The sequence below is a fragment of the Nannobrachium achirus genome (assembly GCF_963921795.1).
Source record: "Nannobrachium achirus genome assembly, chromosome: 4".
Lineage (NCBI taxonomy): Eukaryota > Metazoa > Chordata > Actinopteri > Myctophiformes > Myctophidae > Nannobrachium > Nannobrachium achirus.
The window spans coordinates 11,240,267-11,253,691 of record NC_137813.1 but is presented as its reverse complement, the minus strand read 5'-3'; the positions used below and the strand labels follow the sequence as shown (position 1 = coordinate 11,253,691).

The following is a 13,425-nucleotide window of genomic DNA, read 5'->3' as shown; positions in this document are numbered from 1 at the left end:
CAATATACTAGTGTTGTTGCTGCTCTTATACCACCATTATTACAGGGGTTGGTGGGGGCCAGACAGTAGCCCCCCGCGGGCTGCAAATGGGCCGCGGGCTGCCTATTGGGGAACCCTGCAGTATTGGTTTGTTTCCTGTTGAGTGAGAAAGCAATGTTGCACACAGATTGAGTGGTTCCAGGTGCGGCTCCTAAAGCCCCCCTCTTCACAGAACCAATTGTGATGAAAAATATTTAAGGAATAAATAAATAAAATATATATGAATAATTATGTGAAAGACAGTTGACTGACTTCTATGTAAATCATACTACAGTATGAAATCATACTTTTTATGCTGGAAAGCATCTTCTGCCTCACTAAAAACTTTATCCGATCACCTGCAGTCCTGCCAATGATCTGGTCTGTTCAGTTATCCATACCCCTAAGCGTGAGGATCTAGTTTGTCATATTAGTACTATTCATTATTGTTTGTAGACTAAATTAATTAGCCCCTGCTCTAAAAAAAAAAGCCAGCTCCCTCATAGCCCCCCCAGTCACAATTCTCTGGAGCCGCCGCTGCCTGGTTTGCATCCCGGCCCCCCTGGTCCAGGTGTGGAGTAGAGTTCTCAAATTCTGCCTGAACCCAACCATACCCGAACCTGAATGACATTTATGGTAGGGTAGGGCCTAAAATGTATGCTAATTAGTCGGGCCGGGTAGGGCCTCGGGCTCAATGAAAAAATGTAATATTTGTTTTTATTATTTTATTACTATATGATAGACCCGACCATACCCGACCCGACCCGACGTTTTCAGGCCGGGTAGGGCCTAAAATGTATGCTAACTAGTAGGACTGGGTAGGGCCTCGGGCCTGCCCAGTTGGGGCCCAGTTAGGGCCGGGCCTTAATTTTCAGGCCCGTTGAGAACTCTGGTGTGGAGGACGCGTCCCAGAGCAAGACACTTAACCCCTACCTGCCCCCCGGGGCGCTGCTGCTGCTCTGGACGGCTTCAGTTTCACTGTATTTGGACATACTGTATACAGTTACACATGCTGCAATGTGTTAGTGTGGTCGCTATGGGCAACCGCACTGTTGTGTGGTCCAAACAACACACATTTTTTTTTTCACCTAAAGTAAACCTGCTTTTCATTCAACTTTTCTGTAATCCCAATCCCAAAAGTCCATTGAGTTCACTGGTCGTTTTTTCTGCAACCTTTTCTGTTAAAATGGTAAATAAATGATGCATTTATATAGCGCTTTTATCCCAGCCGCTTTACAGAGATTGAAACCATGCATGCAAGGCACCAAACCTGCTCACCGGAGGCAACTAGGGGTTCAGAGTCTTGCTCAAGGACACACGTTGTGACCGTTCACACTGAGTGCTATAACTCAAAGATAACTATAACTATATCGTTCACCATTTCATAGTTGGTGTGAACTCTGTCATTCACTCAGAACTATTTTTAAAGGTATACTTTTATAGTTATGTATAGTGTGAATGGCCCTTTGCGGTTACAGTATAGCTATTTTGCTACACTGTTGCGTCGCACTCCTGTATTATGAAGTAGGGCATTAATTTATGTACGTACAACGCTGAAATATTCGAGACATGCCAGACTAGCGACGTTGATACATTAATGCGTGCGCGACGCACGGCAACTATTTTAACAAGGTTGTTTTTTTGTTCCGTGTTAATTGTTATGGCCTGTAAACTGATTACGTGTGTTTGGTTGACAACAGGCGGTAGGGTACACCCCCACTCCCCCCCTCTCCCCTCCTCCTCCAATCCCAAGGCTCCAATCCTAGAGACTCAAAGGCCAGCTGTTGTGCAGTCTTCACAAATCAAGACGGGCCGGGGGCCGGGCCGGGCCGCGTATCGCTTACCATACGTTCTAATATAGCTCTTCTGTGAAGGAGCTTTTCTCAGAGCTGGCTGGGCGTTGCGCGACCACTCGAGGGTTTCATTTGTCGCTTACTTAACAAGTACAAGCAGCAGCTACGTCTTGGTGATGGGACCCGATCCGCAAGAACTGTGATAGAACACAACAGTGGTTCTCAACCTTTTCAGGCCGCGACCCCCCAAATAATCGTATTTCAACTGGGGACCACCCCAGTGACCCCACCCTGACGAGCACTAAGAGTTGAGGCATTACATTTTGCGTTGCGAGGCGCTGTGAGGGTTAGGGTTAGGGTTATGTAGATCGGCTATTTTCACAATTTCTGCCTCAAATCTTTGGCAACGTTTGGCCAATGTTTAATTTGCCATTTCAGAGGTATTAAAAAGTTCCTTAAATTGTCACTTTAGAAATGTGCAGATACCCTCTATACACTTAAACTTTATGTTGGTTTGTTTAATGTTGAATGAGAAAACAATGTTGTACATTAAGCTAATCATCTGGGGACCCCCTATAATAATTTGGGGACCCCCGTGGGGGTCCCGACCCACAGGTTGAGAACCACTGGAATACAACACGACAACATTGATAATAGTACAGTATGTAGCAATTGAAAGTAAATATAAAAACACAGTAATAATAATATGGAGGTGATTAATACTGAATGCGGTAGAAGTAAAGGTTATAGGGTCTTGCTTCAACTCAATAAAACACGGAAAATCATCTGCGTCATAGATTTAGGCTATATAGATCTAGCAAAGACGTTCAGAAAACTCATAGGATTTAGGGTTCTCAAAAATAGCAGAATATTTTTTAACAACTTAACCCATTTAGGCCTAACCTATAGAATAGGGCTAAATCAGAAATTAGCCTACAAAACAAATATGTTGCTACATACTGTACATGTACTGTAAGCCCCTCCCAAACAGCAAAATGTGTTCCCGGCCTGAATGGGTTAACAACTTTAACAACTTTTTAACTCATTGAGTGCCAATCCCGAACTAGTTGGCTTTATTAGCGTATCGTAGAGTGCCGATCCCGAACAAGTTCGGCTTTAAAAAAAAAAAATAAAAAAAAAAAAAATTGGAAAAATTTTTTTTTGATTTTTTTTTTTTTTTTTTTTTTGGACCCCATCAAATCTGGTGAACATGATTTCAATCGCGATTTTGCATGTTCCACCCCCATACAACCCCATCTAACATACAGGGCAGCCATGTTTGTTTACATAACATGTAAAACATAATGGCGATTATCTCAAGAATGCCTGAACGGATTTCCAATCGGATTTTTTTGTTTGAAAGCTGTGAACAAACTGCACAAATCCACTCCAATGCAATCCAGGATTGCATTGGATTTTTTAGAGCTCATTCTTCTCTGTTTTTTTCCCATGTAGAGGTGTGCAAGGTTTAATCATGGCTAAGTTGACGAAAATAAGGCTTCTAAAATGCTTGGTAGCCAATAGCTAACTTCAAGCTAACTTCATCCTCTTCCTGTACATGCACAAAGGAAAGTGTTCAGGCAAGTCATGGCTGCAGGGCTTCTGCATATACCAGCATATCTCTATGGGATTTTCTATGGTCACTGGGCGCCCTCTAGTGGTGAAAGGGGTGGCACTCAAAGAGTTAACGAAGGGTCCCTACTGGCACAAAACATGTTCAGATTGCAGGGGGAGGCCAGCCAGCACTGCCACATACATTCTATTGGGGATCGTTCCTTGGCACAAAAACGTTTGTGAACTTCTGACATTTGAAATCTTTTTGCAGCAAAAGCGGAGACATTAACCCATTTAGGCCTAGAATTATTGAACGCTTTAACCAGTGACATTTTTTTTTTAAAGTCGTGAAAATGTGTGCAAATCTTTGAATATATGTATTTTCAAAGCGAACGTTTTTGCTTCTGGGTGGTCCCTGGAACTAGATATTTTGAGATGGGGGTCCGTGGCCAAATAAATATCATTTTGGGGGTCCTTCACATGAAAAGGTTTGAGAACCACTGACATAGTAGTCTCTCAAGAACAGACTAACTGAGCTCCAGTTAAGTGAAAAGGACCTTTTCTTTGACGATGGCTGGCCAGATTGCTGACACAGAAACATAGGTTTTTCAAAAGAATCTTAGAAGGATTCAAAAGACTCTTATAGAATCGCGTAAAAATTCAAATTTTCACGATTTTTCAAAAATAGCAGATCTACAAGCTCGCAGCGCGCGGTGTGAGCTTGTATATCTGCTATTTTTCAATAGCTAAAGCATTAAATAATGATGTGTACCCGTTCTAAATGGGGTGGGGCTGTTAGGGAGTTTGAGAGTTTGAGACGAGCGAGCTTAGAAACCAGAGCCATCGTGGTCACTTCCACTGCTCCGAGCCTCTTGTAGTGACGCTTCTCCAGGGGGGGGGGAGTCCTTGTGCGCACGCACGTACACACACACACACACACACACACACACACACACACACACATGCAGCCACGCACACGCGCACACACTCATTGAGTCATGTGGCACAGTGGCACTTTTACCAAAAGTGAGTGGTATATTATTATTATATGACCTTGCGGAGTGACTTGTTAGTGTGTTTGTGTTGTCACTAGTGCATTCCTCTAGGGCAGTGGTTCTCAACCTGTGGGTCGGGACCCCCAGGGGTGTCCCCAAATTATTTGGGGACACTACAATTATTAGAAAACTTCACTTACTACTACATGTAGTTACTGTGGATTCAATACAAAACATACATTAACCACTTCAGCCCTTATATACAGTATATAGACAAAGAATGCGCTCTGTGTCTCCATAGTGAACCACTGCCGGTCATCAAATGATTGTCTCAAGCTGCGTCCAAACCTGAAGCTATTTCTTCTATTCTAGTTGCTTCTATCGCTTCAATTTGGTCGCGCAGGTCCAGAAAAATCATGTCCCGTTGGAATCAAGGCGGAACACCCGGAAAAAAGAAAGTCCCAACACCAAACACCAAAAACATTTCCGTGTCTCCAGACAACATCAACGCTGATTGGCTGTCAGGGCGTGATGGGTGGAGTGGGGGTGAAGCGAAGGTCGCTTCAGTTGGATTTTTCCAAGTGGGGCGAAGATACGAGGCGACCGTTCGCGCCGCCCTGTTCGGATCGTTCGCGCCGCACCCGTTCGTGCCGCGCTCGGTTGTCTCGTTTTTGCGTTCACTTTGTATGTAATCGCGCCGCTGGAACCATCCAGGTTTGAACCCAGCTTTAGGAATGCGACAAAAACTAAACAAATATCCATGAATTTGAGTCTCCATGGGGTGAGTTAATCGATAGAAGAAAAGAAAAAAAGGGAGAAATATCCCTTGAAGCAAAAACGAAATATGAGTAGTTTTTTCCAGCCCTGCCTCCGGCTGAGAGAGGAAGTCTGCTCTCTCTCTCTTGCTGCGTGGGGGTCCCCGGGGACCCCTCCTCTGAAGCTCCTTGATGAACAACGTCCCACCACAACGTGCACCTGGGGCCTCCCTCTCTCTCTCTCTCTCTCTCTCACTCCCTGGGGAATAATTAGAATGCTTAGGGGAGCCAGTGGAAAAGGATAATCTGCACATGAAGGTGTCCTTGGAACGGGGGCATTCACTCATAGGGGTGTAACGATGTAGTAACTGAATCAGAAAGTCGAGTTTAACTCGGCGAGTGCCCGCGCGTCAAACTCTTTGATGTCGCTGGAGGCCCACGACGCGTTTGCCGCGTTTACTGTATTTTACAGTAACAACATTAAATCTCACCGTAAGGTCGGGTGCTACGCCTGGATGTTGCCCAATCACCGCGGGTTGTTTCCATTGGACGCTGAGAGCATCGCGCGGCCGCTTTTCTCCATATACTCCAATGCCATTTCCCCATCTTTAAAGCCCTTTATCTCTGATGTTTGTTTTTATGGCTAAAACTCCGGGCGTGGCTGGAAACATGACCAAATTAGATCGGCAAACAATAGCTAAATACTACACTGGCCCATACTAGGTGGAAGAACAAAACCTCCTGACTACGGTCATGTGACCAAGTGACGTCATTACGCATGCACTGACGCAGCATGGCCGTGTGCAATAGAATGGTGGTGGACCTGGGCAGCCAGAGGGGATAACTCTGGCTCCATCTAGGGGCAGCCAATGTGTTAATTTGCAATGATCTACGATATCGATGTGCAAAAGCAAAATATCGTACCGTTTGGCTTTGTATCGTATCGTTTCACAATGCTGATAATTTGTTATCGAATCGTTTTGCAATGCAAATAATCGATTGTATGGAAGCTAAGTGTTTGCCTTATATTTAGCCATTTAAAGCCCTTTGCACACAGGCGTGTTTAACCGCACGGATAAAACGGACAATATATTTTTTTTGAAAAGAAAACAATGATTCTCTATGACCTCATGCACACCGTCTCCGAATTAGCCGTGCGACGAGTGGCTGCCGCCGTGCGTTTTTTTCTCGATCGAACTCAGTTCGATTCGTGCGTCTTGTCGCATGCGGTAAAAAACTCATCACTCCTTTTATGATCCGCAGCGCCGATTCCGCACAGCCTTACACACCAAATCCAATGTGTTTTATTCATGCCGCAAACGAAAAAAACGCAACTGTCCTGTGTGCAAAGGGCTTAAGAGGGAACATTAAAAAGAGGGTCTAATTATTTTTCCATTCCATATAGCTACTCTTGGTCTATCGATAATTGTGTGTAATCTCTGTGTTCATGTCAAGGTGTGGGTTTGTCCATAATTGTGTTGAAATATAATGGTCGTTTTGGATTAAAAGCGTCTGCTAAATGCCTAAACTGTAAACTGTAATGTCCATGTATTTGCTAGAGAATTACAGCATTTACTTATATCCATAAGAGATTTTTGACAAGTTTCACACAGACTTAATTTCTTTGCTAAATAGTTACTATATCGATTTTAAATCATTGAATCGAATCGCATCGCCATGAATATATGACGATGCGTGTATCGCCCATGTATCGTATTTTTAACCATGTATCGTGTTGCGTATTGTATCGCTGTTAAAATGTATCGTTACACCCCTACAGTAAACCCTTACCTACGGTAGTTTTCTCACTGTCATGGCAGACCAGACTGACTGTGTGCATCCTGATGACTCTGAACAACTTAGGCAATCAGCCGACAAAGTGTTGGGATGTGAATAAGCAGAATAACCATGAGCACCAGTCGATAAACAGCACCGTAAATAGTCACATGCGTCAAGGTGCAGAGGGAACCATTTAGTGCAAGCGTCTTCAACAGGGGGTCCCGGGACCCTTAGGTCGTCCTTAGAGTTACTACCGGGGGTCCTCCAAATCTTTGAGTGGTATAAACTTTTTTTCTTTTTTATATTAACTCATTAGAGGTCCAAGATGTGGCAACGCATCAATCTCTTTGATTTCTCTGGGGGCCCATTGTCGCGTTCGACGCGTTGTACAGTAAACTATACTGTACTTGACGAAAAACACTCCATTTCCCGAAATGCAGCGCGCGATAATAGACATGCATGTTACGCTGCTGCAGAAAAGTGAATTTTTCTCCTAATCTAGCTTTTAAATCACCTTCATGTTCAAAACGTGGCATTTTCTACCGTCCGTTACAAAAGCACTGTGGCCCACGATTGTTTAAAAACAGTCCTGACTGAAAGAACATATTATTGTGATAAACAGGACATACTCAGATTACTTTTTTGCCAGGAGGACCTCAAAGGTAGGTAAAATGGCGGGTTGCCATGGGCACCTGCCGATTAAATGTTGAATAATCCTGGGCACGCTACCAGTTAATCACTTCAACCCAGGCGTCCATATTCTGCGAACTTTAGCCAAACATAACCGATCTGCATGCTCACAACAGCGTTGTGAGCATATCTATACTATAATTTTGCGAATGTCTGAGTGAGTGAGTGTCTGTCTGTCTGAAACAGCGTTTCACCTCAGTGGCTGGAGCAATTGATCTGAAATCGCATCACCATAAGCATATGAACACACCTGACATAACTGTGAAGCCCGTTTGTCACTTTCACAAATCGTATGCTGTATATTAGCATTTTTATGGTGTATCTACTATCTATTCTGCATCTTGCATGAGGCGCATCTATTCTGCATCTAGCTTGAGGCAAAATGTTTAACCAGCTCTGTGTGTGTGTGTGTGTGTGTGTGTGTGTGTGTGTGTGTGTGTGTGTGTGTGTGTGTGTGTGTGTGTGTGTGTGTGTGTGTGTGTGTGTGTGTGTGTGTGTGTGTGTGTGTGTGTGTGTGTGTGTGTGTGTGTGCAGGCAGACGGGTGTGTATGCAGGCGGGCGGGCTGGGGGGGGGGGGGGGGGGTGTATCTCTGTAGCCATTAAACGAAACGGGTATTTGTTACATTGATGCTCCTACAGTACATATTATCATGCAAGCACCAGTTAAAGTTACTTGCACAGTGCACATCCCATAACCCACACACTGCACATCATTTTGGAGCTCATATCTTTGAACCGGTAAGGGCTAGTATAATCTATAAGCTAGATCTATAATATAGATCGTCTATTTTCGGCAAAGGGGTAGAGGGGGAAAAAGAGCAGACTAAGTACAGAGTGAAAGGTCAAGTTTATTGACGGTTCAAGTGAACTGAAAACACAAATTGACTGATGATTGTGCTGTCAAACAATGAAACTATGGAATCTATGAAAAGGTTGTGGGGGTCCCTGCTTCATCTCTCTCTCAGCTAAGGGGTCCTTGGCCTGAAAACGTTGAAGATACGCCAAGATGTGATCATAACCTTAAGCAGCTGTGAGTTGTCTCTAAAACGTTCCCCGGGTTACAAAGTGAAACATATCAAAGCCTCGTCTGCCATCATTTAATGTGTCCGCTCGTGATTGACGGACAGTAACCAGTGTGTTGTCCCCCCGAGCAGCAACACACACACACACACACACACACACACACACACACACACACACACACACACACACACACACACACACACACACACACACACACACACACACACACACACACACACACACACACACACACACACAAGACACCGAGAGAGAGAGAGAGATTCCCAGCCTGCCCCTGCGGGTGTGAAATTCAACACAGCTGAGGTGGTTGTTTGAAAACGCAAACTAACTACCGTTGCCCCATGGATGGACCCGGGCCAGGAGAACCCGGGGGCCGGGGGGCCGGGGCCGGGCTGCCCTGCCAGGCCCGTGGGCCGAATTACAGATCAACCTTAGTGTCCCTATTTCACCTCCCATCATCCCCCCCCCCACGACTCCCCTAACCCCTCACCCTCCAAATGAGCAGTGATGGAAGGCAGCCAAGTACATTGACTCAAGTACTTACTGTACTTTAAAGCAGTGGTTCTCAACCTTTTCAGGCCGCTCATATTTTGACCGGGTACCCCCCCACTCTGACGAGCACTAAGAGTTGAGGAATGACATTTTGTACAACACGGTAGGGATGGACATCGGTATCGGCATATATAAAAAATCGCCAGGTATTATATCAAACCGGCCGAATCGGTGATCGGCAGGTCACTGACATAAATACCGGTTTTATGCCAATTGTGTCTATGGCACTACACAGCATGATGCTCTGGTCCTGTAACTAAAGTAAACATTAGCAAGTAGCAGCCAGTCTACTTAGTGGCAGCCTACAGAATACAGATGGTGCTGATTACCTTTGCAATGTAAGGATATATTCCATAATCCTGTGTCAATGTCGTCTCCAAAAAGAAGGGAAAAAAGCATGCGTCACCTGCTTTCCTCCTGCTTAGTCCAGACGGTCATATTAGACTGGATATTGTCTGTGATTTTGGATATTGTACTATTGTGATTGATTTGCCATTAGTGTTCTTCTAGCTTATTGGTACTCAAATTGAAGTATGTCTTGTAGGCCTACTTGGCCTGAAAAAAGGGTATTGGAGCAACCCTATTTTCTAGTTCTTAGCTAAAGAAATCGGTATCGGAAAAATCGGTTTTGGCAGGTCAGACCTTCATAAAACCGGTGGATCGGTATCGGCCAAAAATTTTGCAATCGGTCCATCTCTACAACACGGTTCTATAGTGAAAATGGCAGATCTACACAATTTCTTCACAATTTCTGCCTCTAATATTTGACAATTTGGCCAATGTTTCATTTGTCATTTTAGAGGTATTAAAAAGTCCTTAAATTGTCACTTTTGAAATGTGCAGATACCTTCTATACACTTAGACTTTATGTTGGTTTGTTTACTGCTGAGTGAGGAAACAATGTTGCACATTAAGTTAATCATCTGGGGACCTCCCAAAATAATTTGGGGACCCCCCCTAGAGAACCACTGCTTTAAAGTATGATTTACTTGTGCACATCCATTTCTCAGCTCTTCTACTCCTCCATATCTCAGAGGCAACTTTTTTTTATTCCCACTAAAATTATTTGAAAATGTTAAGTCACACAAGTTATGTTGTAGATTTTGACCGTTACAAAACACCTACTAACCAATTAAGCCCCATATGCATGATGTTACTCACAGTACCAATTTGATATTAGTATATATTTGACGCCAATATGTTCGGAGCATCATTTTCCATATTGTGGCATTGCTATTTTTTACTTTAGAGCAGCGGTCTTCAACATGGGTTCTGGGACCCCTAGGGGGTCCTCAGAGTCACTACAGGCCAAAGCTTTATGTGATAGGATTTGTTTTTTACCACCAGAACCATAGCATCCCTGTTGTGAGGAGAACTTTAGTCAGAATAGCAGATCTAGCTTGTAGATCGGCTATTTTCGGCAAAGAAGTTTGGTGTAGAGGGTGGAAAAAAAAGAACAGACAGAGTACAGTGTGAAATGTCAGTAGTTAAATGTCTGAAAATACACGTTTACACAATCCAACATACACGGATGATACAGTTGTGCTCGAAATCATTCAACCCTCTCTGATAAATTTGTTGATTAGTGTAACCACTGCTCCTTTGACTTAGAACTTGTCAACTATGCTCAAAACGGTACTTTTTGGAACATTCAGTGTCTTTGCAATTGTTTAATATCCTTTTCCTTTTTTTTTACAAAGCAATGATCTCTTCTTTGAACTTTTCTGACCATTCCTTAAACTTAGCCATGTTTCTAACTGCTCTAATCACAGTCAACACGTCAACAAACTTCTAGTCATGCCAGATTGCATATCTGATGTAACTATTTAAGCTCTTGTCTTGATTAGTCGATTGCAGTTGATTACAGATGTTTTCAGGTATAATTAAGAGCTGAATAACTGAAAGTGAAAGTGGCGTTGAAAGTGGCATTTAGCATTGAATTTGGAAAAAAACACAACAAATGTTACTTTTGAGCTATTTACATTGTTCTTGTATGATTTATTTATTTCATTCATTTGTCAGTTTGTGAATTTAGCCAATAAACCAGCTTTGCAGAGAGGGGGGGTTGAATAATTTTGAGCACAACCGTAGTAACAATAATCATAGTGCTTTCAAACAAGTCTATGATATGATGCTTGCTTATCTATAAAAAAAGTGTCAGCAACACAATTGTATACAACATCCAGTGGGGGTTTCCCTGCTTCATCTCGCTCTCAGCTAAAGGGGGTCCTTGGCCTGAAAATGTTGAAGACCCCTGCTTTAGAACAAAACTAAATAAATCAGGGGTCTTCAATGTTTTCAGGTCAAGGACCCTTAGTTCAGAGAAAGATGAAGCAGGGACCCCCACAACCTTTTCAAAGATTCCATATAGTTTCATTGTTTGACAGCACAATCATCAGTGTATTTTGGATTCATGTCAATTTGTGTTTTCAGATACGTATTAACCACTTGAAGCGTCAATACTTAATAATGTTGACCTTTCACTCTGTACTGTACTCTTTTTTTCCCCCTCTACACCAAAACTTAAGCCAAAAATAGCCGATCTACAAGCTCACAACGCCTCGCTCTGCGAGGCATTGTGAGCTTGTAGATCAGCTATTTTAGGCTAAAGTTCTCAGAATATGGACGCCAGTGTTCAAGTGGTTAATATAAAAAAGAAAATCACTCAGAGTTGGAGGACCCCCTGCAGTAACTCTGAGGACCCCCTGGGGGTCCTGAACCCCCTGTTGAAGACCCCTGAAATAAATAAAAAGGAGTACTTTTTCCACCACTGCAAATGAGATATGTGTGTGTGTGTGTGTGTGTGTGTGTGTGTGTGTGTGTGTGTGTGTGTGTGTGTGTGTGTGTGTGTGTGTGTGTGTGTGTGTGTGTGTGTGTGTGTGTGTGTGTGTGTGTGTGTGTGTGTGTGTGTGTGTGTGTGCGCTCACAGCTCACACGCGGGGAGGGAGACACGGTTGTGTAGCGTGGGGCCCTGAGCTGCACTCTTTTATTTATACATCACTGTGACACAGCATACGGCGTCTTATTAAACAGCCTTAGCCTTATTTGGGCGTCTGGAGCCCCATCAGTGTTTCAGAGGGAGAAGTGCTGAAGAGACAAAGATGCTGGGCCCCAGTGTCTACTGCCCCCGTGTGGTGGGCTCTGCACACTGCATGTTTACATTGAGCACCACTGATCATGGTATTATCTCCTCACTGACAAAGGGGTCTTCAACAGGGGGTCCGGGACCCCTAGGGTGTCCTCAGAGTTACTACAGGCGGTCCTTCAAATCCTTGTGTTATAGAAACCTTTTTTCTCCTTTTTTCATATTAACCACTTGAAACCTAACGTCCAAATTCTGAGAACTTTAGCCAAAATGGCGTTGTGAGCTTGTAGATCGGCTGTTTTCGGCAAAGAGGTTTGGTGTAGAGGGGAAAAAAGAGCACACCAAGTACAGAGTGAAAGGTCAAGTTTATTAAGTATTGACGGTTCAAGTGGTTACACAAATTGACATGAATCCAGGGGACCCTTCTTCATCTCTCTCTCAACTAAGGGGTCCTTGGCCTGAAAACGTGAGAACCACTGCACTAAAGATATTTATGCTATGATTAGGGCCGTCACAATTCTGACATTTTACGTGACGATTAGTCATCACTCAAATAATTGGCGATTAACGATTAACGATTGTGTTTTTATTTTTGACAATTACATTTCTGTTTGGCTTGTAGTCTTTGAAGGTCCACATGGCAGATATGACACATAACCTAAATATACAAAGAAATGACTGACATATTTGACAACTTTATACTTAAAAAAAGAAAAGAAAAAAGTGGAAATAGCCGATCTACAATCTGATGCAATGCGTTGTGAGCTTGTAGATATGCTATTTCCACTATTTTTGAAAATGTTTGAAAATATATGAACATTTTCCAACATGGAAACAATTATGACAAAATAACTGCGATTTTGTCAAATAATTGCGATTAGACGACATATCATTCATTGATTGTGACTGGCCTAGCTAGGATGGATGGATGGATTGACTGATTGATAGTGTAAACATTATGTACAAAAGAAGGAACAATTAAATAGCAAAATAGAAAAAAGAAAAAAACCCTGAAGGCTTATTTCCCATTCGTGGTCCCATTGATGTACTGAGGTGTGATAACTTTGTGATTCTGTGCGTGCGTGCGAGAAATGGACATTTTGAGGACCATTTAGAGCTTACAATCAGGAGCAGATTGTGGTTGAGGTTAGAGGTGGATC

At 43.2% G+C, this 13,425-nt stretch overlaps 1 protein-coding gene across 1 annotated transcript in view; it reads left to right on the top strand.

The window, feature by feature from the left end:
- The window catches only part of lmtk2 (lemur tyrosine kinase 2), a gene marked incomplete at its 5' end in the record, with an annotated part of 85,099 nt that overhangs the window by 38,881 nt on the left and 32,793 nt on the right, over window positions 1–13,425 (top strand). The window lies entirely within an intron of this gene.